We start from the raw sequence: 23,192 nt of genomic DNA on the forward strand, positions 1-23,192 counted from the left end.
AAATTAGTATGGGGAAATTAGATTTTGTAATGACCCATCCACTCCCAGTCTTTATTCAGGCCTAATTTGATGGTGCCTAGTTTGCAAATTAATTCCAATCCTGCAGTTTCATGTTGGAGTCTGTTTTTCAAGTTTTTTTGTTGAAGAATTGCCACCTTTATGTCTGTTATTGAATGACCAGGGAGACTGAAGTGTTCTCCTACTGGTTTTTGAATGTTATAATTCCTGATGTCAGATTTGTGTCCATTTTATTCTTTTGCGTAGAGACTGTCCGGTTTGGCCAATGTACATGGCAAAGGGGCACTGCTGGCACATGATGGCATATGTCACATTGGTGGATGTGCAAGTGAACGAGCCCTGGATGGTGTGGCTGATCTGGTTAGGTCCTATGATGGTGTCCCTTGAATAGATATGCAGAAAGAGTTGGCACCGGGGTTTTGTTGCAGGGTTTGGTTCCTGAGTTAGTGTTTTTGTTGTGTGGTGTGTAGTTGCTGGTGAGTATTTGCTTCAGGTTGGAGGGCTGTCTGTAAGTGAGGACTAGCCTGCCTCCCAAGGTCTGTGAGAGTGAGGGATCATTCTTCAGGATAGGTTGTAGATCCCTGATGATGCACTGGAGAGATTTTATTTAGGGGCTGTAGGTGACAGCTAGTGGCGTTCTGTTACTTTCTTTGTTGGGCCTGTCTTGTAGTAGGTGACTTCTGGGTACCCTTCTGGCTCTGTCAATCTGTTTCTTCACATCACCAGGTGGGTATTGTAGTTTTAAGAACGCTTGATAGAGATCCTGTAAGTGTTTGTCTCTATTTGAGGGATTGGACAAATGCTGTTGTATCTTAGAGCCTGGCTGTAGACAATGAATCGTGTGATGTGGTCTGGATGAAGCTAAATATGAGTCAATGGTGTAACACTGTTGCAAAAAAAGCAAACATCATTCTGGGATGTATTAGCAGGAGTGTTGTAAGCAAGACATGAGAAGTAATTCTTCTGCTCTACTCCACGCTGATTAGGCCTCAACTGGAGTATTGTGTCCAGTTCTGGGTGCCACATTTCAGGAAAGATGTGGACAAATTGGAGAAAGTCCAGAGAAGACCAACAAAAATGATTAAAGGTCTAGAAAACATGACCTATGAGGGAAGATTGAAAAAAAATGTTTGTTTAATCTGGAGAAGAGAAGACTAAGAGGGGACATAAGTTTTCAAGTATATAAAAAGTTGTTACAAGAGGAGGGAGAAAAATTGTTCTTAACCTCTGAGAACAGGACAAGCAGCAATGTGCTTAAATTGCAGCAAGGGCTGTTTAGGTTGGACATTAGGAAAAACATCCTAACTGTCAGGGTGGTTAAGCACTGGAATAAATTGCCTAGGGAGGTTGTGGAATCTCCATCATTGGGGATTTTTAAGAGCAGGTTGGACAAACATCTACCAGGGATGGTCTAGATAATACTTAGTCCTGCCTTGAGTGCAGGGGACTGGACTAGATGACCTCTTGCGGTCCCTTCCAGTTCTATGATTCTATGATTATCCCAGTTTTACAGATGGGAAAACTGAGGCACAGAGATAGTGACTTTCCCAAGGTTGCCCAGAAGCCAAGTGACAGAGCTGGGAAAAGAACCTAGCTCCTTGAGTAACAGTGCAGTGTTCCATCCACTTGGACACACTGCTCTTCCTTTTAGCTACATGGTGGTTGGGTGTATGGGCCAGAGTTAAGGTTATTTTTGTAAATATTCCTTGGAATGCACACACAGTGGCAACGTTAGTGTGGAGTCACTAAAGTTTGGTTAATTTTCTTGTTTTTTTAAAAAATACATTGAAGACCTTAGAGCAGGACCGCAGATAAGCTTGCCTCTGCTCCCAAATACTGAAGATCAACACAAGGTCCCTGGCTCCTGCAAGACTCCTGAAGTCTGTAAGGGGTGTGCACCTACCAGATCTTGAGAAATGGTGGTCATAGCCCTAGCCCAGGATTTACGAGACTAGGGTTCCATTCCCTGGTCTGCCACAATTCCCTGGTGAGACCTTGGACAAATCACTTAGGGGAACGGAGACACAGAGGCTGTCTATAAGTGGGGATTGTAACACTTCCTTACCTCACAGGGGTGCTATGGGGATAGATACATTAAAGATTGTGAGGCACTCAGATACCATGGTGACAGGTGTTGTTACAAGCACCTTAGCTAGATAGTCTTGCACCGAGGAGCTCATAAACTTCTAAGGTTCCAACTTATCCTTCTCTTATAGTATTTGTTTTTTGGGTTTTTCTGTATGGCATAGAATCATAGAATATCAGGGTTGGAAGGGGCCTCAGGAGGTCATCTAGTCCAACCCACTGCTCAACCCCAACTAAATAATCCCAGCCAGGGCTTTGTCAAGCCTGACCTTAAAAACCTCTAAGGAAGGAGATTCCACCACCTCCCTAGGTAACCCATTCCAGTGCTTCACCACCCTCCTAGTGAAATAGTGTTTCCTAATATCCAACCTAAACCTGCCCCACTGCAACTTGAGACCATTACTCCTTGTTCTGTCATCAGGTACCACTGAGAACAGTCTAGATCCATCCTCTTTGGAACCCCCTTTCAGGTAGTTGAAAGCAGCTATCAAATCCCCCTTCATTCTTCTCTTCTGCAGACTAAACAATCCCAGTTCCCTCAGCCTCTCCTCATAAGTCATATGCTCCAGCCCCCTGATCATTTTTGTTGCCCTCTGCTGGACTCTTTCCAATTTTTCCACATCCTTCTGGTAGTGTGGGGCCCAAAACTGGACACAGTACTCCAGATGAGGCCTCACCAATGCTGAAAAGAGGGGAATGATCACGTCCCTCAATCTGCTGGCAATGCTCCTACTTCTACAGCCCAAAATGCCATTAGCCTTCTTGGCAACAAAGGCACACTGGTGACTCTAGGGTGACCAGACAGCAAGTATGAACAATTGGGACAGGGCATGGGGGGTAATAGGAGCCTATATAACAAAAAGACCCCAAAATCGGGACTGTCCCTATAAAATCGGGACATCTGGTCACCCTAGTTGACTCATATTTAGCTTCTCATCCACTGTAACCCTAGTCTGTAGCAGTGCATGGGATTCTTCTGTCCTACGTGCAGGACTCTGCACTTGTCCTTGGTGAACCTCATCAGATTTCTTTTGGCCCAATTGTCTAATTTGTCTAGGTCCCTCTGTATCCTATCCCTACCCTCCAGCATATCTACCACTCCTCCCAGTTTAGTGTCATCTGCAAACTCGGTGAGGATGCAATCCATGCCATCCTCCAGATCATTAATTAAGATATTGAACAAAACCAGCCCCAGGACCAACCCTTGGGGCACTCCGCTTGATACCAGCAGCCAACTACACATGGAGCCATTGATCACTACCCGTTGAGCCCAATGATCTAGCCAGCTTTCTATCCACCTTATAGTCCATTCATCCAACCCATACTTCTTTAAGAATACTGTGGGAGACTGTATCAAAAGCTTTGCTAAAGTCTAGGAATAACACACATTCCACAACAATGGAAAAAGTGGCCATGTTGTTTTGGGTGTCAGTTTACAATTAAAATTTTTGAAGCAGGTTTTTGTGATGTGTTTCAAATTCTGACCTAGGACAGAGGAGTCACCGGGTGTTCTTGCTCCTTGATTAGCTGAGTTTAGCCCATGTGCTCCAGAAGGTGGCAGCAGCCATTTTGACTCATTTTCTCAGCCCTGTGCATCATAGGGAAGGAAGTGATGGTTGTGACGATGCACTCCGTATGTTTTATGGAAATATGCTTATGAATGTGAATATGAAGTAACTGGAATATGCTTTATGCAAAAGGTCTCTTGTAAGGCATCATAACAAAGGTTATAACCTACTGATTATATTAATCCTATTTGTATGAATGTATCATTCGTGTATCTGAAACTAGGAATATGAAGTATAACTCTGAGGTCCTATTGTAATTATGCAAAGTGTGGGCCATTAATGGTGGTTTAGAATCTTGACGGCTCCTAGTGACTAGGACAATTGGTTGTAAATGGTTTATTTACCTCCAAGCCTTCCTGTGTAGTGTGGGCCAGCCCATGAGTAATGAAGAATGAGGTCTTACAGTGACAAGTGACCATGTCACATGATACTGGAATCCATCTTGAATCTGATACTTTTCCATTTTGAAGGACGGGTGGGGACCCAGAGAGACAAAGGATTCCCGCCTTGTGCCAAAGCTACAAGAGGGGGTGGAGCAGGACAAAAGGGGCTGCCAGTCAGGAGAGAGCCCCTGCTTACCACCCGAGATGTCTGCTGGGACCAACAAGGACTGGGGCAGACTAGGAAGGAGTCTAGCCTGTGAAAGAAGCTTATTGGAACATCTCTGAAGGTGAGATATAACCTGTAATCAGTTTCTTAGTGTATTAGGCTTAGATTTGCATGTTCTGCTTTATTTTGCTTGGTGACTTTGTTCTTCTGTTATACTTGAAACCACTTAAATCCTACTTTTTATACTTAATAAAATCATTTTTGTTTATTAATAAATCCAGAGTAAGTGATTAATCCCTGGGGGAGCAAACAGCTGGGCATATCTCTCTATCAGTGATATAGAGGGTGAGCAATTTATGAATTTACCCTGTCTATGCTTTATACAGAGTAAAATGGATTTATTTGGGGTTTGGTTCCCACTGGGAGCTGGGTGTCTGGGTGCTGGAGGCAGGTAACCTGCTGAGCTGTTTTCACTTAAAGCCTGCCGCTTTGGGGGTGTGGTCCAGACCCTGGGTCTGTGTTGCAGCAGGCTAGCATGTCTGGCTCAACAAGGCAGGGTTCTGGAGTCCCAAGCTGGCAGGGAAAATGGGCTCGGGGTAATTTCAGCACATCAGGTGACAATCCCAAGGGGATCTCTGTGACTGAACCCGTCACAATAGTCAGTTAAAAAATGCACCCACGAGGGGATTTGCTAGCCCTTCTATCTTCCAAAGGTGATAGATGGGGTAGCAGGCTGCCAGTCCTTCCTTAAATGAAAGGACAGGGTGTAGAGATCCATGGAGGAGTGTTTTGAAAGAGGGCCTGTTGTGGTGGGGATGGAGAATCCAGTGGGGGCCTCCATAGATATGACTACACGGCAAAAAATCCCAAACCAAAAAAACCCTCCTTGGAGTTGAGTCTCAGATCCTGGTCTACAGACTTAGGTTGTGTTACAGCACTAAAAAGAGCTGTGTAGACATTCCGACTCAGGCTCCTGCAGGCCTGGCTTGACATTAGTAGTTGGACATGGATGAGACCTCATTTCTTGGCAGACAGGCTGAGAGAGGTAAATGGATAAGCAGGCTGGAAACAGAATGTAAGTGCTACCTAAGATAAGAGGGAGCACCAGGGAACCACTGACAGTGGATAAGATAAGCCTGGATCATAAGATGATGTAAAGAGTAAGTTGTGCATGGACAGAGCCTGCTGAACAGGGATTGGTTCCTACAAGGGGACCAACCCAATCCAAAAAAAGTGTAGTGCAATGTAATGTGTAAATGTACATGAAAGAAGAGATTTACTATATAACTCTGGATGTGTGGTATGCCCTATACCCACCTCCAGCTTTGCTGAACACCAGATTAAGTAACCTGAGTGACACAACTGAGTTCTCGGGGAAACCGAGTGAAAAAGGTCTCGGGAGAACCCCAGCAGAGCCTGAGTGGGAATGTCTATATGGCTATTTTTAGTGCTGTACTGCAAGTTTGAGTCTGTAGATCCAGGCTCACCCCCCTGCCCCCAAGTGTCCTGATTAGTTGGATAAGTTCCACCCTTTTGGGTTCTTTTCTGAGCTGAACTCAGAAATTTTTCAAACTTTACCATATTGGGATGGTTTTCTGTGGATTTTGTCCTTATAGAATTTCATATTATTTATTTCAGACCATTTCTCCAGTTTGTCCAGTTCAGTTTGAATTTTAAAGCCCGGCTTGACAAAGCTCTGGCTGGGATGATTTAATTGCGGATTGGTCTTGCTTTGAGCAGGGGGTTGGACTAGACGACCTCCTGAGGTCCCTTCCAACCCTGATATTCTAGGATTCTATGCCATACAAAAAAACCCAAACACTGTAGGAGAAGGATAAGTTGGAATATGAGAAGTTTATGAGCTCCTCAGGGCAAGACTATTTAGCTAAGGTGCTTGTAATGACACCTGTCACCATGGTATCTGAGTGCCTCACAATCTTTAATGTATCTGAGATGAATTCACCAGTAGGGCTGGTGGGAAAATAAGAATGTCATATAATGAAAAACCGAGGTTTCAGAATTTGTCTTCATTCTCCACCAGGATGAAACTGAGCCCTTTCTCGCTGTTTTTTTGTGAAAAATGTTGAGACATGCCAGAATAGCCCAGTTCTAGTTCCTGATCAGTCTGCTTCAGAGCAGGGTCTTAAACCTCAGTCTTCTACATTCCAGGCAAGTGCCTTAACCAATGAGCTACTGGCTATTCTAGCAGTGCTCATAGACTCCTAGACTTTAAGGCTAGAAGGGACCATTGTGATCATCTAGTCTGACCTTCTGCACAATGCCGGCTGCAGAACCTCACCCACCCACTCCTGAAATAGACTCCTAACCGCTGGCTGAGTTACTGAAGTCCTCAAATCATGGCTTAAAACAAGTTATAGAGAATTCACGATTTATTCTAATTTTCACCTGTAAATGACCCATGTGCCATGTTGCAGAGGAAGGTGACCCCTCCCCCAGGGTTTCTGCCAATCTGACCCAGAGGAAAATTCCTTCCCAACACCACATATGGCGATCAGTTTAACCCTGAGCATGTGGGCGAGACCCACCAGGCAGCCACCTGGGAAAGAATTCTCCATAGTAATCCAGAACCCTCTCCATTTAGTGTCCCATTACTGGCCATTGAAGATATTTGCTGCTAGCAGTTGCAGAGCAGCTCCATGTCATTGTAGGCCGTCTCATCCTACCATCCCCTCCATAAACTTAGCAAGCTCAGTCTTGAAGCCAGTTCGGTTTTTTGTCCCCACTGTTGCCATTGGAAAGTTGTTCTAGAATTTCACACCTGCTCGGGTCAGTGCCTGGCAGGCAATACCAGAGGTATGCAGCAGGGGTATGTTTTGTTCTTTGCAGCAAAGCCAGGAGAATTTATATTTAACAATTCAGTTATTTTTATTTAAAACTTGGCACAGCACAGTAACCCCAACCTGCTGGGAGCTGCAGCCCGCCACTGCCCGATCTGCCCTGGAGCCCAGAGCCCTGACTTCCAGGATAGTCTGACCTCTGGTCTCTCCAGCCACACCTACATCCTTGCATAGCCACACCTGCTCCACAGAGGTTGGGCCAGGCTTCCCCACCCCAGCAGCAGACCTAGCCTTGCAGAGTCCTTTCACTTGTTGCATTGTGCCTGGCCCTAGGGGAGGGGAGAAGAGTGTCCTTCCTTGTCATTCTCTTGGGCACAGTCTAGTCATGAGGCTGCAGATGAAGGGCACTGGCCCTTGGCAAAGCAACACAGTCCATTTGCTGTATGATAAAGGATGTTAACGGATGTACAGTGCCACATTTCACTCTTCTATTGCAGTTATTGGTGTATCTTGCCATGATAATATTATCACAAGACCAAGGATACTCAGAGGCTGGTAACTTACATTCAGCCCAGCAATGGAGAAAACAAAAAGTTACCCAGAGACAAAGCTAATATAATTACAAAAGGCCCAATCCTGCTCACAGTGGAGACAATGACAGTTTTGTCATTAACTTCAATGGGCCCAAGACGAGGCTCATAATGGGCATGATCCCACTGATCCCATGATCCCTGGGAGTTTTTCCAAGTGACTCCAACGGGCTTCAGATCAAATCAATAGGGTCTGATGCAGCTCCCACTGAAATCCATGGAAGTCTCTCCTTTGGCTACAATGGAAGCTGGACTGGTCTTTCAGGAAATTGGGGGGTCATAGACTGAGGGGCTGGAGGCAAAGATGGTTTAGATGAGGGTCCTCCAATATGGTATATGTGGAATAGTCTATTAACTAGAAATCTGTCATTAGCAAAACTGATGAGCTAAAGTATTGAATGGGAAATTTTAGATTTGGAATTGTATGCTGTAAGTTTCGGGGAGGTGCTTGGAACTCTGGGTAAGTGCCACAGGAATGGAAATAAATAAAACTGCTAATTAGCCGTCATCCCTCAATTAACCTTCCCAACTAAAGTTCACAGCAGTATTTTTTCATATTTCACTGTAACATTTAGCCGTTCATAGATTTCCGCAAGGGCAATCCAAGCAGTGTACAGTCATCTCGATTTTGTTTTCTTACTAAAAAAAGATTCTCCATTCAGCCCAAGCGTGGTAATGAATGTCAGTCTCATTTTTATTTCAGAAAAAGCAATTTTCATAAATGGTGTTCCACTAATGGCTCATGATCACATATAAGCCCCATAGCAAATTACTCTTAATCCAGTTTGTCTGTGTTGTGTTACCTGAGGGAAATAACATCAAACCTTCCTCTCTGCGAGCAAACTGTTCGACGGGACTTCTCCAATATATATTAATCCCATCATTTATCTTTGTCAACCGAGAACAAAAATAATTTGTGGAAGAGTAAACAGAAGCGCATACAAGCCAGGAGCTGAGCATTATTAAACAGTGGAAAGCAGGTGTTCTCAAAACCTAGCTTAATTTTATTGCAGAAACTTGGGTAATTCTCCTTCTGCATCTGTGCATAGTAAACAAGAGTTAGAGTCTAATATGTTAGAGAAAACTGAAATTTCTTCACCCAAGGAGTGATGTAGGGGTAATAGAATATTTCATGTCACTCTCCCCCCCCCACTTTTACTACAAAATATATTAATTAGTTAATTAAGTGTCAGCTTCTGATTTCCTTACCCATGATGAGGACTTTTCTCCACAAATAGAGCTTAGGTGTCTTTCTGTTGAAATCATTTGGCTTCGGATCAGATTGCTATTGATTGCTTTGTGTTTTTTCAGTACCCAGCGGTTCCACTCTTCCCCTCTCCTACTCCTGACCTGAAGAGAAATATGGCTCAATGACTAGCAATAAGAATGGGTGTGAGCGCATGTTATGTCCATGTAGTGTGGGTCTGTTGAGCACAAAGCTGAATTTTCCCCAGCTGGTCCTACCCAGGGAACTCATGAGTTACATACCTTAATTCAGAAGCTTTATGCATCTTAAAGGCTCAGTTGTTGCTTTGCCACACGCTCTGAGTAAGGGGCAGGCCCTAGGAATCAGGTGCGACTTGGAGTTACATTCTCGTCCCCTGTTCTACTCCTCAGGCAGCCCAACTTTGATGGCTGCCATCTTGGCAAACACTGGCAGTTGAACCTGGGACTTCCAGAGCTAAAAGCGTGAGCTGCTACAGCTCTCAAGATGGGGCTGTTACAAACTTTCATCCTCTGTGGGCACTGCCCCTTCGTTACTCAGCGCTGCTTACTTTCTTGTTCTCCGGTCACCCCTTTGCTTCAGGGAGTGTCTGCACCAGCCCATACACCGGGCACAGACTCAGAGATTAGAAAGCCAGAAGGGACCACTGCTTTCAGTTGGTTTGTCTCCCCCCGACTGTCCCAGATTTTTTTTCTTTGCTCCCAGTAGGTAAGCCAATAGCCTAGGTGCAGAAAAGTAAATCGCACACATTCACATTAATACATATTTTTACAAGTCTTCTAAGATGCCACAATCAGGAAAACATTTAAAATACTATTTTCATTTGTATGGCACCCTTTTTATTATTTTTACTGAGATCAAAGGTACATTTTTAAAACAGAGAGCTAAGAAACAGTGCGACTACCAGCACTGCTCTAATTAGGGCTTCTGACCTACTGCAGAAAGAGCTATTTTTGTTGGGTTTAAATGGTGCTTTCAATGGTACTTCATAACGAGGCTCATTACACCAGGTACTAAAATGTAATAGGGATCAAATTACCTACAGTAGCCACTGATGTAAAGGGAATGTGTGATCCCCACTGCCCACAAACTCCAGGTAGCTTGACACATGTTCATAACTTTATCTAGTCAGCTGACAACTAGCACAGCAAAATACCTCTCTGAGAAAGAAAAGCCACAGGATTCATAAAGTGAGCTATAAAGAAAACGTGTGGAATGCACTTTTCCGCACTGTTGTCAATGGCATTATAAGTCACCTGCTAAGGACTTACTGGGAGTACCAGCTTGTCAGAATATCACATTAGCTGAAAAGTTATGGGGTGCCAAACTGCAGAACCTATCAAGAGCAACAGCAGGTCACGAATTGATCATTCATGTCTTTGGACAGTCATTCATTCTACAGTTCAATTTAAAAAAACACCAACAACCCCAAAAGACCCTGAAGTTAAGTAAGTGAGCAGTTAACACGGCCTATGGTACACACTTTGCGTTTTCTTGGGTATAAAGACCACTTTTATTTAATAAAGTAGATTGACCAGATGTGCAAGCCGTATACTCAGCTGGTGTCAATCTAGGCAGCTCCATTGGCGTCGGCACAACTACAGGTATTTATGCCAGCTGAGAATCTGGCAAAGCCTCAATAAGAAAGTATTGTAATGTTCAGCCTTTGCCTAACATTTCACTGTATTACTACATTAGAAACATCTTACAGGCAGTAGAGCTGGGAGAAATTTTTCAGTCAAGTAGGAAATTCACATAAAAATGCAGTTTTGGGGGACTGAAAGTATTCATAAATTCAGGTCAAATTCAACAGATAGTTTCAGAGGAATACAAATGAAAAAAAACCCCAAAATGGTTCATTTCAACATTTTCAAAACAAAAAGTTTTGACTTTTCATTTCAAAACATTTAATTTTGAAATTTAGCTAGATTTGTTTAAAAAACAAATCTAAAAGGGGCAAAATACATTTGAAAATGTAAAAAAAAGAGAAACCTCCCCAAAATTTTGTTTTTCCCCTTCAGTTTTTCATTTCAGCAAGAAACAAATAAGGCAAATATTTTTTTGATTTGGCCACAAAACTTTAAAACAACAAACAGACAAACAGACAAACAAAACAATTATTTGTTTAGCTCTTATGGGCAGTATTACCAACTGCAAGTGTTCAAAAATCATGAGTCAAGCCCCCAAATCATGAGATTTTTTTTAAAAAATGAAGCGTTGGCTGCTTTTTCTTTGCCTCCTGGTGCTGGAACCTTTAGGGTTCACATTTTTCAAGCTTCACTCCACAACTATGAGGGACAGAAACTTACTTTTTAAAATGTAAGTTGAAATTCCAATGTAATCATGACTTCTTACAGCCTGAAAAACCCCATATTTTGTTTTTGAGGGGCGGCAGCTCTGTATGTGGAACCACAACGGTAATGTAAAAATCCACGTCATCCACGAGAAATTTCCACCAGGTAACAGATTTGGGCATTTTAATGTATTTCTCAAGTTGACTGCAAACTAGTACAATCCTGTAACTGATTACACTAATACACAGAGCAGGCATAAGGATTATAGGCAGTATTAGTAAAATGACTCGTTGGGATGCACGCAAACCAGAATTGCCTTGTTGGTTGTAAAATAGGGCACCATTGCCACAAGGGGTCACCAGGCTGAGAGATGAGCAGCAGAGCTGGTCGAAAGTTTTTCCCGACTGAACATTTTTCAATCAGACTGTGCCATTTTGTCAAAGTTGAAACTTTCCACAAGCCCACGTTGATTTTGACTGTGTTTGAGGTGTGTACCTGTGTGCTGCAGTTCCCCGGGAGACACTGTACAGACAATAATACTTAGGCGCAGCTGTTCAGAGATACTAAGCACCCACTGCTCCCCTCGCAGTCAATAGGAGCTGCGGCTGCTCAGCATTGCTTGCTTTTTATTTGCAGTTCCAAATATGGACGTAGGGGCCTAACTTTAAGCCCCTGCATTTGAAAAATGTTGGCCTATGTTCCGGGGGCCCAACTCAAGACACATGCAACTGCAAGTTGGGCACCCAAAATTAGATGGATAATAGTGAAGTAAGTTGACCAAGAGAAGGGGTGTCAAATTGCAACTGACGAATCCTTTGCTGTCAGTCCGGTGTTTGTACCCACTAGCCCATACGGCCTGTCCTGCTATTAAGCTGCCTCTCCTTGTAGCTAGTGGATGCAATGGCTGCATAGCAAAGGGAATTTGCATTGGATTTTCATCAGCCACAGGCTGGGCAGCACTGTGATAAGACAGTGTTGAACCCTGATGAAAAAGGAGTAACCCGTGGCTGGAGATATTTTTAGTCATTTGGAATAGCCATATTAAGCATGTAAAGAACCTTCGAAAGAACTGTCCTTCTGAGGGGCCAGGCTCCAGGAACTAAGAGGCGGCCCCTTTCTAGAACTCAGACAATTTTCCATTGTGGACTGGCTGCACCAGCTGTGCCTGGATTACTTCAGGAGTGACAATATATTGGTCAGAATGCTGAAAGCCATCGAAGGGCCATTAAACAACAACACAATGCTGTGCGTGCAAAGGCGTTGGGAGAGGGAAGGCGTTTGGAGGATCACCTGCCATCATCTCATATTCTTGAGTTGATTTTTCGATCCACAGTGATCTAAAAACTATATTTAAGGTGAGAAAAGGGTAACAAGTTGGGGAAAGTGCTACCTACCTGCGGCCAAATTGTAACCATCTCCCTCATTATTAGCAATCTTTGTCTCATTTTGAGCCCATAGCAAGTCTTTGGCCTAATTTTCCAAACTCCGTTATTGACTTTGGTTGCCTCAGTTTCTGAATGAGACAAACACTTGATCTTCAGAGGTGCTGAGCAGCTTCAGCTCCAAATGAAGTCACTGCACTCAGTGGCTTTGAACAATTAAGCCAGACTCATGCCTCAAGTTGGATACAAAGAGATATGAGAGGGGGTGCTTAGACCAGAGTTTCTCAACCACCAGTCCCTGAGATCTCCCTGACACAGTTTAGGAAGGCAGCATGCAGGACCCTGCTTTAGACAATATAGGCCATTTGGGTTTCAGATCACTAGATGGCAGTGTAATGCATACTTTGGGTTTTCAGAATGTGGTGGCAGCTAAAAATGCCTTTGAGTGTAACTGACTCATAACTGCCTCCCCTTTTATTTTAAAATACCAACATACACTGGAAAAAGGGGCTCTCTGCCCTTTCTGCCCACATTTTAAGTAGTGAACAGTTACAGTATGTTATCCCGTAGTTGGGTTATACCACGAGGGTGCTTTGGAGCAGAGTGCTGCAGGGTATGTAAAATAAAGGAATTAACAAGAAAGTGTCTTTTTGGTAGAAAAAGTAAGATTAATGGGAAAGAGGGAAAATGAGGAGCCTCTACAGATCTCTGTGTCTGCGTGTGTGTGTGTGAGAGAGAGAGAGAGAGAGAGACCATCAGAAGCTACCACGTTTTGTCTGCTCAAGTGGCATATGCCTGTGGCTGGCGTCATATGAATTTGCTGGTAGGGTGGGAGTTTTCAGCATAGTTTTCCTGTATTCTTTCCATAGCGTGTGTGTTGTCTTCTTACTGTTTCACTGGAATATTGATTGTCCTTTTCTAAAACATGATCAATATTTGTGTATGTGATATGCAAACGTAGAGCTGTACACTGACTCAGAGAAAAAACAATGCTGTACAAAGCAAATGGCATAAAAAGTATTTTAACCAGTGCAATGTTTTACTGTAGCCTGTAACAATTATGTATGTTTAAGAAGCACCAAGAGACCCCAACCAATACTTATTGTGCTAGGCGCTGTACGGATACACAGCAAGAACACTCCCTACCCTGAACTGGTTACAGTCCAACTAGAAGGTTTAACAGCTCTCTTTGCAGATGGGGAACAGAAGCACAGAGAGCTCAGTGTGACTTGCACCAGGTTCCAGGGGATCAGTGGCAGGATTGGGTCTGGAATCCACACCTGCTGAGTCCCAGACCAGCACCTTAATTAGACGGGTAACATTTTTCAGCCAAAGCTATTGTTGGTTGACTGAAACATATCGCAAATTTGTGATGAAGTCACCCAACTGTTTCAATCAATTTCTTTTTTAAAGAAATCCGTTCCATTTCAAAACAACTTTCCTTTCACATTTTACTTCAATTTATTTTTAAAAAGAGGGTGAAAAGAGTGAAGCAAAACAATTCATTTGCCCTGAAACAAAAGTTTTCTTGGTTTGCCAGGTTTTTTGTCCTGTCCCCGCCTCCCCTCTCAATTTTTCAGTTTGGCCAAACACAACAAAAATCGGTTATTCACGTAACGCTAGTCTTAGTCACAAGACCAGTCTTCCTTTGGCACAGGCAGGGAAGGACACCAGGAAGGAGTTGGAGATAGCAACAGAGTAGCAGGGAAGGGGTGGTATAAAATGAGCGGAAGAGGAGGAGGGGAGCCAGCCTGGGCACCTAATGGACTTGAGATTCATACCCATTTTGCATCAAATAAAAAAAGAACGCACTGAATTACGGGACTATAATTCCAGCTCTGGGTTCCAGTGACTGAATAAACAACTCACGGTGGTTACATAATGACACCATAATGTGACTGCATAATCATATGCTTTGCTCGTGTAGTTTATGATGTTCCCAGGAAAGTTAGAATTATGGCCCCACAACTCAGTTCTCTTGTTTATTCTATGTGCCTGTAGCTTCCTAATTCATCTGGGCTTATGATTTTTAGGGCTCTACTTGCTGTCTTAGCATTTGTCTTGCTGTAATCAAATGCTGTGCTTAGTGCATGAGGCACAAACCCATGTAAGCTTAGCATTAAATAGGTCAGTTAATTACTTCTCAAAGGCTCATTTTCCTAGAACTCCAGCCTCCTGCTTGCTTTTGTTGCCTTTGCCTGACCTTCCTCTGATTTGTCAGCCTTTTCCTGGTAATATCAAATGCAATATTCTGAGTGCAGTCACACAGAGCCTTATAGAGAGGGACTATCATATCCCTGCTCCGAGAGAGAATGGCTTTGTATATTCAGCCCAAAACTGCCACGCCTTTTGTTGCTGCTATAGTGGTACTGAAAACTTCTGTCTATTTTTCCCTCAACAATCAGTCCCATCTCTCTGAGCAACACTGAGATACGTTTGGATTAGACTAAAGTGTATGATAGTATTACACTGACCGCTTTCCCTTCATCCACCAATTTTGTAATTCTGTCAAAATTCGGTCACAGGAAATGATTAACATGCTGACGTGCTGATCCTCTTGCATGAGTTTATTGGCTGGAACGTTCATTGCAACAGAGAATTCAAAGTCACTCCTGAAGGATATTAGCTGAGAGTGGATTTAAAAGGGTTTTCCATAAGAATTCCCACCAGAAACCTTATTCATGAATTGCATTCATCCAATCAGGGAGCCAAACCATACCATGTGACTTAGTACAAATTCAGACTGTGCCACTGAATGCCCATTTTGTACTCCCAACAAACTCTGCAGGTGAAGCCTGGCTCCATTACAATCAATGGCAAAACTCCCCATTGACTTCAATGGGATCAGGATTTCACCTCTTGTGAACAGGATAGAGAACAAGGATCATTCCCAGATATTACCTGGCAAACAATTTCGAATGACAAAAGAGAAAAATCAGAATCTGCTCATGGACAGTTAGTGAATAAGAAAATGACGAAAACTATCAAATGATTTGTAACAAATAATTTGCGCACCACTAATTGTTTTGCTACAGTGGGCCAGATTGTGCTTCCAGTTACACTCGTGAACATTACTAATTATTATTATTTGTTATGATTACCACAATGTCTAGGAACCTTGGTTATGGAACAAGACCCCATTATTTTATCTGTTATTTAAAGGAGACTTGCAAGGGAGGAAATATGTGCTTAGGCACTTTTTTCTTCATTATGAAGGATAAGAGAGGTCTGAAAGATTATATATTTATTCATTTTTTCTTGTTTTTTATATTTGAAATGTAAGCCCTGTTTCAGGCTGGAAGATTCTCGGATGACTGGATAACTACTGCTGATTGGAAAAAGAGGTTCTTGCTTTGGGAAAAAATTTGATTTTTTCCCATCAGAAATCTGAAAAATGATTGTTTGGGGTTTTTGGCAAACAAAACCCAAAACATTTAAGCTGAAAACTGTTGAAAAACAAAAAAATGTTCAGTTTTTAATTAAAAAAAGGTTTTGGTTTTCTAATGAAACCTCAATTTTTTGAGGCAAACATACATTTTCTGTTAAAAAAATCATCTTGTCAAAACCCCATTTTTTGGGGGGGGGGCCCTCAAAGACAGACATTTTTAGAAAAACAAAAAGTGCTGACTGAAAATTCTCAACTGGCCCTGTAGAGAATGAGCAAAATGGTGACATCACAGCAGCTTAAACTGAGCTGTGAAGAGAGGAAGGGATGTTTAGACAGACACTGTTTGTTTTTATGACATTAAATGACTAATGGTTCAAGAGAAGGGAGGTCAAGAGAGCTGTTCCAATGGCAGGTGACACTGTAACAGAGGCTGATGGGAGAATGCCTGTGGGAAGCAGTTTTCCACATGCAGGTTACATTTACATGCACTGGGGAGGTGTAATTCCCAGTTGGGGTAGGTGTACATGCACTAGTTCTGCTAGCACTGGGTCTGTGGTGGCACAGGCAGTGCTAGCCCCCCCAGTACAACCTCACCCCACACCCTGGGTGGATACTTGGACAGTTACCAGAAGCTGCTGCCTGTGTCACTGCAGCCACGGTGCTAGTTTTAGGTACTAGCTAGGGTGGAGCCAGTGTATGTATGTCTACCTCAGCCAGGAATTACACCTGTTTGGATGTACCCTTAAGGCCTCAGCTTGGTGATATTTTGTATGTTATAGAATATCAGGGTTGGAAGAGACCTCATCTAGTCTAACCCCCCTGCTCAAAGCAGGACCAATCCCCCAGACAGATTTTTACCCCACTTCCCTAAATGGCCCCCTCAAGGATTGAACTCACAACCCTGGGTTTAGCTGGCCAATGCTCAAACCACTGAGCTATCCCTCCCCCCATTAATAGTAATTGGTTTTGATAAAGACCTGCTCCTGCTGATTTCCTACAGCTTTATTTCTGGTGAGTCACCCCACCAGCTGACCCGGGGGAAAAAGGCCCCCCTAGGTTTATCATTGTGTTTTTGGAGGGAAAGGGAATGTGACAAGACAAGGTGTGAGACAGGTGAGAAGAGGGATAGAGCACAAGGAAAGGCAGAGAAGAGAGATACATGTGGATACGGGATTGCTTAGGAATCGCTCCACATACTGAAGTCACTGGAAAGACTCACGCTGATGCAGATGGGTGTTTGAGCAGGCCTTTAATGTTTCCTTGGCCTCAAAAATTCTCTTCATGGCCGTGGCTGCTGCTGTGGGGGGGGGGCCCAGAAAAATCAACCATACATCTCCACAACCCAGCCCTTTTACATATGAAAATGCAATACAGTTGGAGTATATAATTGAGTGGTTTTAAGGGATGAGTGCACAGGAAATTAGCCACACAATGCCTAGCAATATTAAAGGGAATTGAGCAGATAATTCTCCACCCCCCAGATTGGAAGTGTATCATTGTCTTACTCATTCCACTCACAAACAAAGGAATCTAATTACATCTTCATTTTATTTAATTTGGTTCCCAGCAGATGTTATAGCACTGCCTACTCTGAGAAGGGTGGATCTGCAGCATTTATTCTCTCCAGATGTTTGCCTTGTAATTGGTAACCTTGTACTTGCATGGGACTTCTATGGTATCTTCCATTGCAATAGCCTGATTTACCACTAGAACTGGCACCATGAGAAACAGTTTCCCCATCTGTCACAGGGTGCACTCACTACTAGGGACGCCTCCTCCTGGCCACTCTGGGGATGGGTTATATTTCCAGGTCCAGAGCCCCGTTCTGCTGCTCCCCCTGCTGTACTCTCTTGCTCTCTGTGACTCAGGATGCTCTTTCTTCATGGCTTAGCCCTCCAGCCAGGTCACTATAGTCCTCTCCTTCTGGGGTAGCAAAGTCTTTCCTAACAAATGATCTCAGGCAGTACTCAGGTACTCCAGGTTCCAACTCAGGGATCCTCTAATCAGCAGCCAATGTCTGCACCATCCTAAACCTTGCTGCCTTTTCCCTGAGTCTTCCCCAGGGGCAGCTCCAGGCCACAGCACGCCAAGCGCATGCTTCGGGCGGCAAGCCACGGGAGGCGCTCTGCTGGTCGCCACTAGGGCGGCAGCAGGCTGCCTTCGGTGGCTTGCCTGCGGAGGATCTGCTGGTCCCGCGGCTTCGATGGATCTCCCCCAGCCTGCCTAGAGCCGCCTCTGGTCTTCCCTACACCTGCTGACTCCCCTGGCTTTGCCAGCCCAAGTTCCCTCCTTTTACGGCAGGGATCGGCAACCTTTGGCATGCGGCTCGCCAGGGTAAGCACCCTGGTGGGCCGGGCCAGTTTGTTTACCTGCCACATCTGCAGGTTCGGCTGATCACGGCTCCCACTGGCCGCAGTTCGCCATCCCAGGCCAATGCCCGTGCCACTTCCTGCAGCCCCCATTAGTCTGGAGCAGCGAACCGCGGCCAGAGGGAGCCGCGATCGGCCGAACCTGCGGACGCGGCAGGTAAACAAACCGGCCAGGCCCGCCAGGGTGCTTACCCTGGCGAGCCGCATGCCAAAGGTTGCCGATCCCTGTTCTAGGGAGTAACTACAGACTAAATTCTATAGCCCCAACCACACCTCCCTTCCCCCAGGGAGTGACTACCAATGACTTCCCTGCAGCCCCCTTTCTGCTACCAGCTCCTCAGCTTTACAGAGGCCCCACCTGTTCTTCCCAGCTGGGCTTCATCACTAAGGTTTTCCTCTCAGCCTAACTATCCCCCAGCTTGCAGCCTAATAAGTTAATTGGCCACTCTGGCCATCAGGGCAAGTGGAAGTACACTTACACACACAGGTTTTGAAATTTGGAATTTTTTCCCGTCCGTAACTGCAATGCCAAGTCAAAGTCTTGACAATTTTCATGAAGTGAAAAAAAGGATCAGATTAACTAAAACATTTCATTGTCATTACTCTGAAGTGTTTCATTTTGATTTCAACCCTTTAAATTTTTTTTTACTTTTTTTTTTAATTAAACAAATTTTGAAACAAAAAGTCATTTTGACCGGAAACATCAAACTTTTCCTTTAGAAAATGTCACAATGGCAAGTTTTGACAATTTAAAAACTTTGGGTGTTTTTTCCCCCAATTTTTGTTTTTCTGTGTGTTTATTTTATTTTTATTTTTTTTGAAACAGGAAATTTGGCAAAAACTGACACGTTCTCATGAACAGTTTTGATTTTGCTGAATTTCTGATGGAAAAAAAACATTTTGTCAGAAACTTCCCAGCTGTATTCATCACAGTATTACTTCAATGTTATGCTAGTGTAACTCCACTGATTTCAAGAGTGCTGCTCAGAGAGGAATCTGCTGCTGCTCACCATGAGTAGAGGTGCCAAAAACTGGACTTCGATGTCTCTTCTCTTCATTTTTCACCCGTTTGTGTAGTAGAAAGAAGGCCTGAAACATAAGCCCTTGTATCAGAGGCCTGGTATGAGGCCTGAGGCCTGGGCTAAAGTAGTCAAAACTTTGCTGATATAAAGCAAAGTTAACTTGTGAGCAAGAGGCAGGCCCTGCTCACAGAATCTAGCAAGAACAGGGCTGATATTGCAGAAACACACATTCCTAAGTAGTGCTGGGCATAAGAATATATACGCATACACATTCCAGAAAGGTACCAGAGCACCTCGATACCAGCACATTCCCCAAAGATAACAGGAACACGCTGACCCATTCTAAAGATGAGGTCAGGATGACAGCATGATGGATAGAGATGTTTTGATTGAAGCAACATGTACAAGGTAACGGGTGGCATCCAATATGTAACTTGTTTGTATCTGTGTATAAAGCTGTATCTCAGAGGGAGTGTCTTTGGCTGGCCTAGAGGATAATGGAAAATCCTGCCATTAACTGAACTAGTCCATTACAACAGCTGGGCATACGTGCGTTAGGGTACCTGTAACCATTGAGCTGGGGCATTAGGACTGTGCCTCGTTGACAATAAATCTGACCAAATTCCTTCGCTGTGAACCAAGTCTGTGGATTTATTGGGCAGTTTGATCGGAGCCTGCAACACGGGCTCTCTGGCCAGACTCAGGACACCTTGCAGAGAGAACACACACATGCAGCCAAACATCTGACCATAGTTTGGTTTTATTTATTGTTTCATTCCTACATCCTTCTAAATCACCCCCAGCCAGGACTTTGGAGCATACGTGCTAGGGGTTAGAGTGTGACCTAAACTACATGCCCAGGCAGATAAGTAAGAACCTCCTTCAATTCCTATGCAGCCTACCTGGACCTTATGCCTAAACTTGCAGGAATAAGCCATACTAGGCACCTGCTTATGCCCTCCCTAAAGTCGGCGAGGGGCAAGGAATGGGTAGAGTGAGTGGGGAGGGATGAGGAATGGATGGAGCTTTGGCTTCAGTGCGACTGAGCCAGGGTGGGGGAGGTTGTAATTTCCTGAAGATACAGCCCATCCCCAAGAACAAGGGGAGAGGGAGCAGGGAGAAAATGGTGTCTGCCTGAGATGCAGTTCCTTCCCTGGGGTGCTCCTGGAGTGGTACAATAGACTGGCAGTATTTGGCCCAAAGAAAGATCAAACTGGACCCAGTAAGCAGTGAGAGGCGAAAGGTAGGTACAGGTGCTAATTATGGCATTTGGCATTGCGCGGAACCATAGAAATGTAGGGCTAGAAGGGGACCGTCAGAGGCCATCAAGTCCTGCCCCCTGCGCTCAGGCAGGACCAAGTAAACCTAGATCATCCCTGACATGTTTGTCCAACCTATTGTTTAAAAATCTCCAGTGATGGGGGTGCCCCAATCTCCTTTGGAAGCCTGTTAACCTCAATCTCCCTTGCTGCAGATTAAGCCCTTTACTTCTTGTCCTACCTTCAGTGGACATGGAGAACACTTGATCACCATCTCCTTTATAACTGCCTTTAACATATTTGAAGACTATCATCAGATCCCCCATCAGTCATCTTTGCTGAAGACTAAACGTACCCAGTTTTGTTTTTTAACCCTTCCCCATAGGTCAGGTTTTGTAATCCTTTTTATCATTTTTGTTGCTCTCCTCTGGGCTCTCTCCCATTTATCCACATCTTTACTAAAGTGTGACAAAGTCCTGGCCGGGATGATTTAATTGGGATTGGTCCCGCTTTGAGCAGGGGGTTGGACTAGATGGCCTCCTGAGGTCTCTTCCAATCCTAATCGTCTATGATTCTATGATCCAGAATTGGACACAGTACTCCAGCTGAGGCCTTCATCAGTGCCGAACAGAGTGGCACAATTACCGCCTGCATCTTATATACGACACTCCTGTTAAAATACCCCAGACTGATATTAGACTTTTACACAGCTGCATCACTTTGTTGACTCACATTCAATTGGTGATGCACTATAGCCTCCAGATCCTTGTCAGCAGTATTACCACCTACTCGGTTATTATCGCCATTTTGTAGTTGTGCATTCGATTTTTCCTTCCTAAGTGTAGTACTTTGCACTTGTCTTTATTCAATTTCATCTTGTTGAGTTCAGACCAATTCTCCAATTTCTTGTTTTGGATTCTAATCCTGTCCTCCAAAATGCTTGCAACATCTTCCAGTTTGGTGTAATCCACAATTTTTATAAATTAAATAAATTTTTATTTTTACTCCATTTTCTACGTCTTTCATGAAAATATTGAATAGTACCAGCCCCAGGACTGACCCCTGTGGGACTCCTCTAGAGACACCCTCCCAATTTGACAGTGAACCACTGATAACTACTCTTTGAGGTCAGTCTTTCAACCAGTTGTGCACCCACCTTGTGGAAATTTTACCTAGACCACATCTTTAGTTTGTTTATGAGAACTTCATGTGGGATTGTGTCAAAAGCCTTATTAAAATCAAGATATTTCACATCTACTGCTTCTCCCCTATCCACTAAGCCAGTAACCCTGTCAAAGCAGGAAATTAGATTGGTTTGGCATGATTTGTTCTTGACTAATCCATGCTGGCTATTCCTTATCACCTTATTCTCCTCCAGGTTCTTACACACTGATTGTTTAATCATTTGTTCCAGTATCTTTCCAGGTGTCAAAGCTAGGCTGAGTGGTCTATAGTTCCCCAGGTCCTCTCTGTTCCCCTTTTTAAAAATAGGTTCTGTGTTTGCCCTTCTCCAGTCCTCTAGGACCCACCTTACCCATCCTCCCTGAGTTCTCGAAGATAATTATTAATGGTTCTGAGATTGCTTCAGCTAGTTCCTTAAGTACCTTAGGATGAATTTCATCAGGTCCTGCTGACTTGAATACATCTAACTTATCTAAATAGCCTTTAACCTCTTCTTTCCCTATTTTGGCTTGTGTTCCTTCTCCCTTGTTGTTAATATTAATTGTGTTGAGTATTTGGTCACGGTTAACTTTTTTAGTGGACAGTGAAGCAAAAAGACACGAAACACCTTAGTCTTCTTGATGTCATCAGTTATTAGCTCTTCTTCCCTGCTAAGTAGAGGACCTGCACTTTCCTGTATCTTTCTCTTGCTCCTAATATATTTAAATAACTTCCTTATTGCCTTTTATGTCCCTTGCCAGGTGTAACTCATTTTGTGCCTTAGTCTTTCTGATTTTGTCCCTACATTCTTGTGTTGTCCTTTTGTACTCCTTAGCAATTTGTCCATGTTACTTTTTTCATTCTTCATACTATGAAATATAATGTCCTTCTCATTTGCCAAACACAGGCTATCAGGCAGTATGTCAAATCTTCAGATTTCTAATAGATGCCTGATGCCTGATACATAGAATATCTTCATTACCACTCCATGTGGGGGATTGTATCATTTTACTCCATGCAGCACATATGATGCTGATCAAGTTTCCCTCTTCAAAACTATCCACTTAGTATTTGCTATCTTGTTTCCCTTCACCTCAATGCAAGAAAAATTAAGAATGTGCTTGTTTTGTTTTGTTTTTTAAGGTGCCTTCTACCGCTGTATTTAAACTTTTCCAGTGCATCTTCTGCATAATTATGGAGCTCTTTGAGCTAACAGAAAAAAACATGAGACAATCCAAAGGCTGGAAGTTAGAAAAAATAAAACTGGAAATAAGACAACTTTTGAAAAGTGAGGGTAATTAACCAGTGGAACAGCTTCTCCAGGGATGTGGGAAATTCATTGCCACTTGACCTCTTTAAATCAAAACAGAATGTTTTTCTACAAGCTACACTCTAGCTCAACCACAAGTTATTAGGCTCAGTAATGTCCACTTATGTATAAAGAGGAATAATTCCCATCATTGCAGGAACCACTAGGTGAAATT

The sequence above is a fragment of the Mauremys reevesii genome, linkage group 3 (assembly GCF_016161935.1).
Source record: "Mauremys reevesii isolate NIE-2019 linkage group 3, ASM1616193v1, whole genome shotgun sequence".
Taxonomy (NCBI): Eukaryota; Metazoa; Chordata; order Testudines; family Geoemydidae; genus Mauremys; species Mauremys reevesii.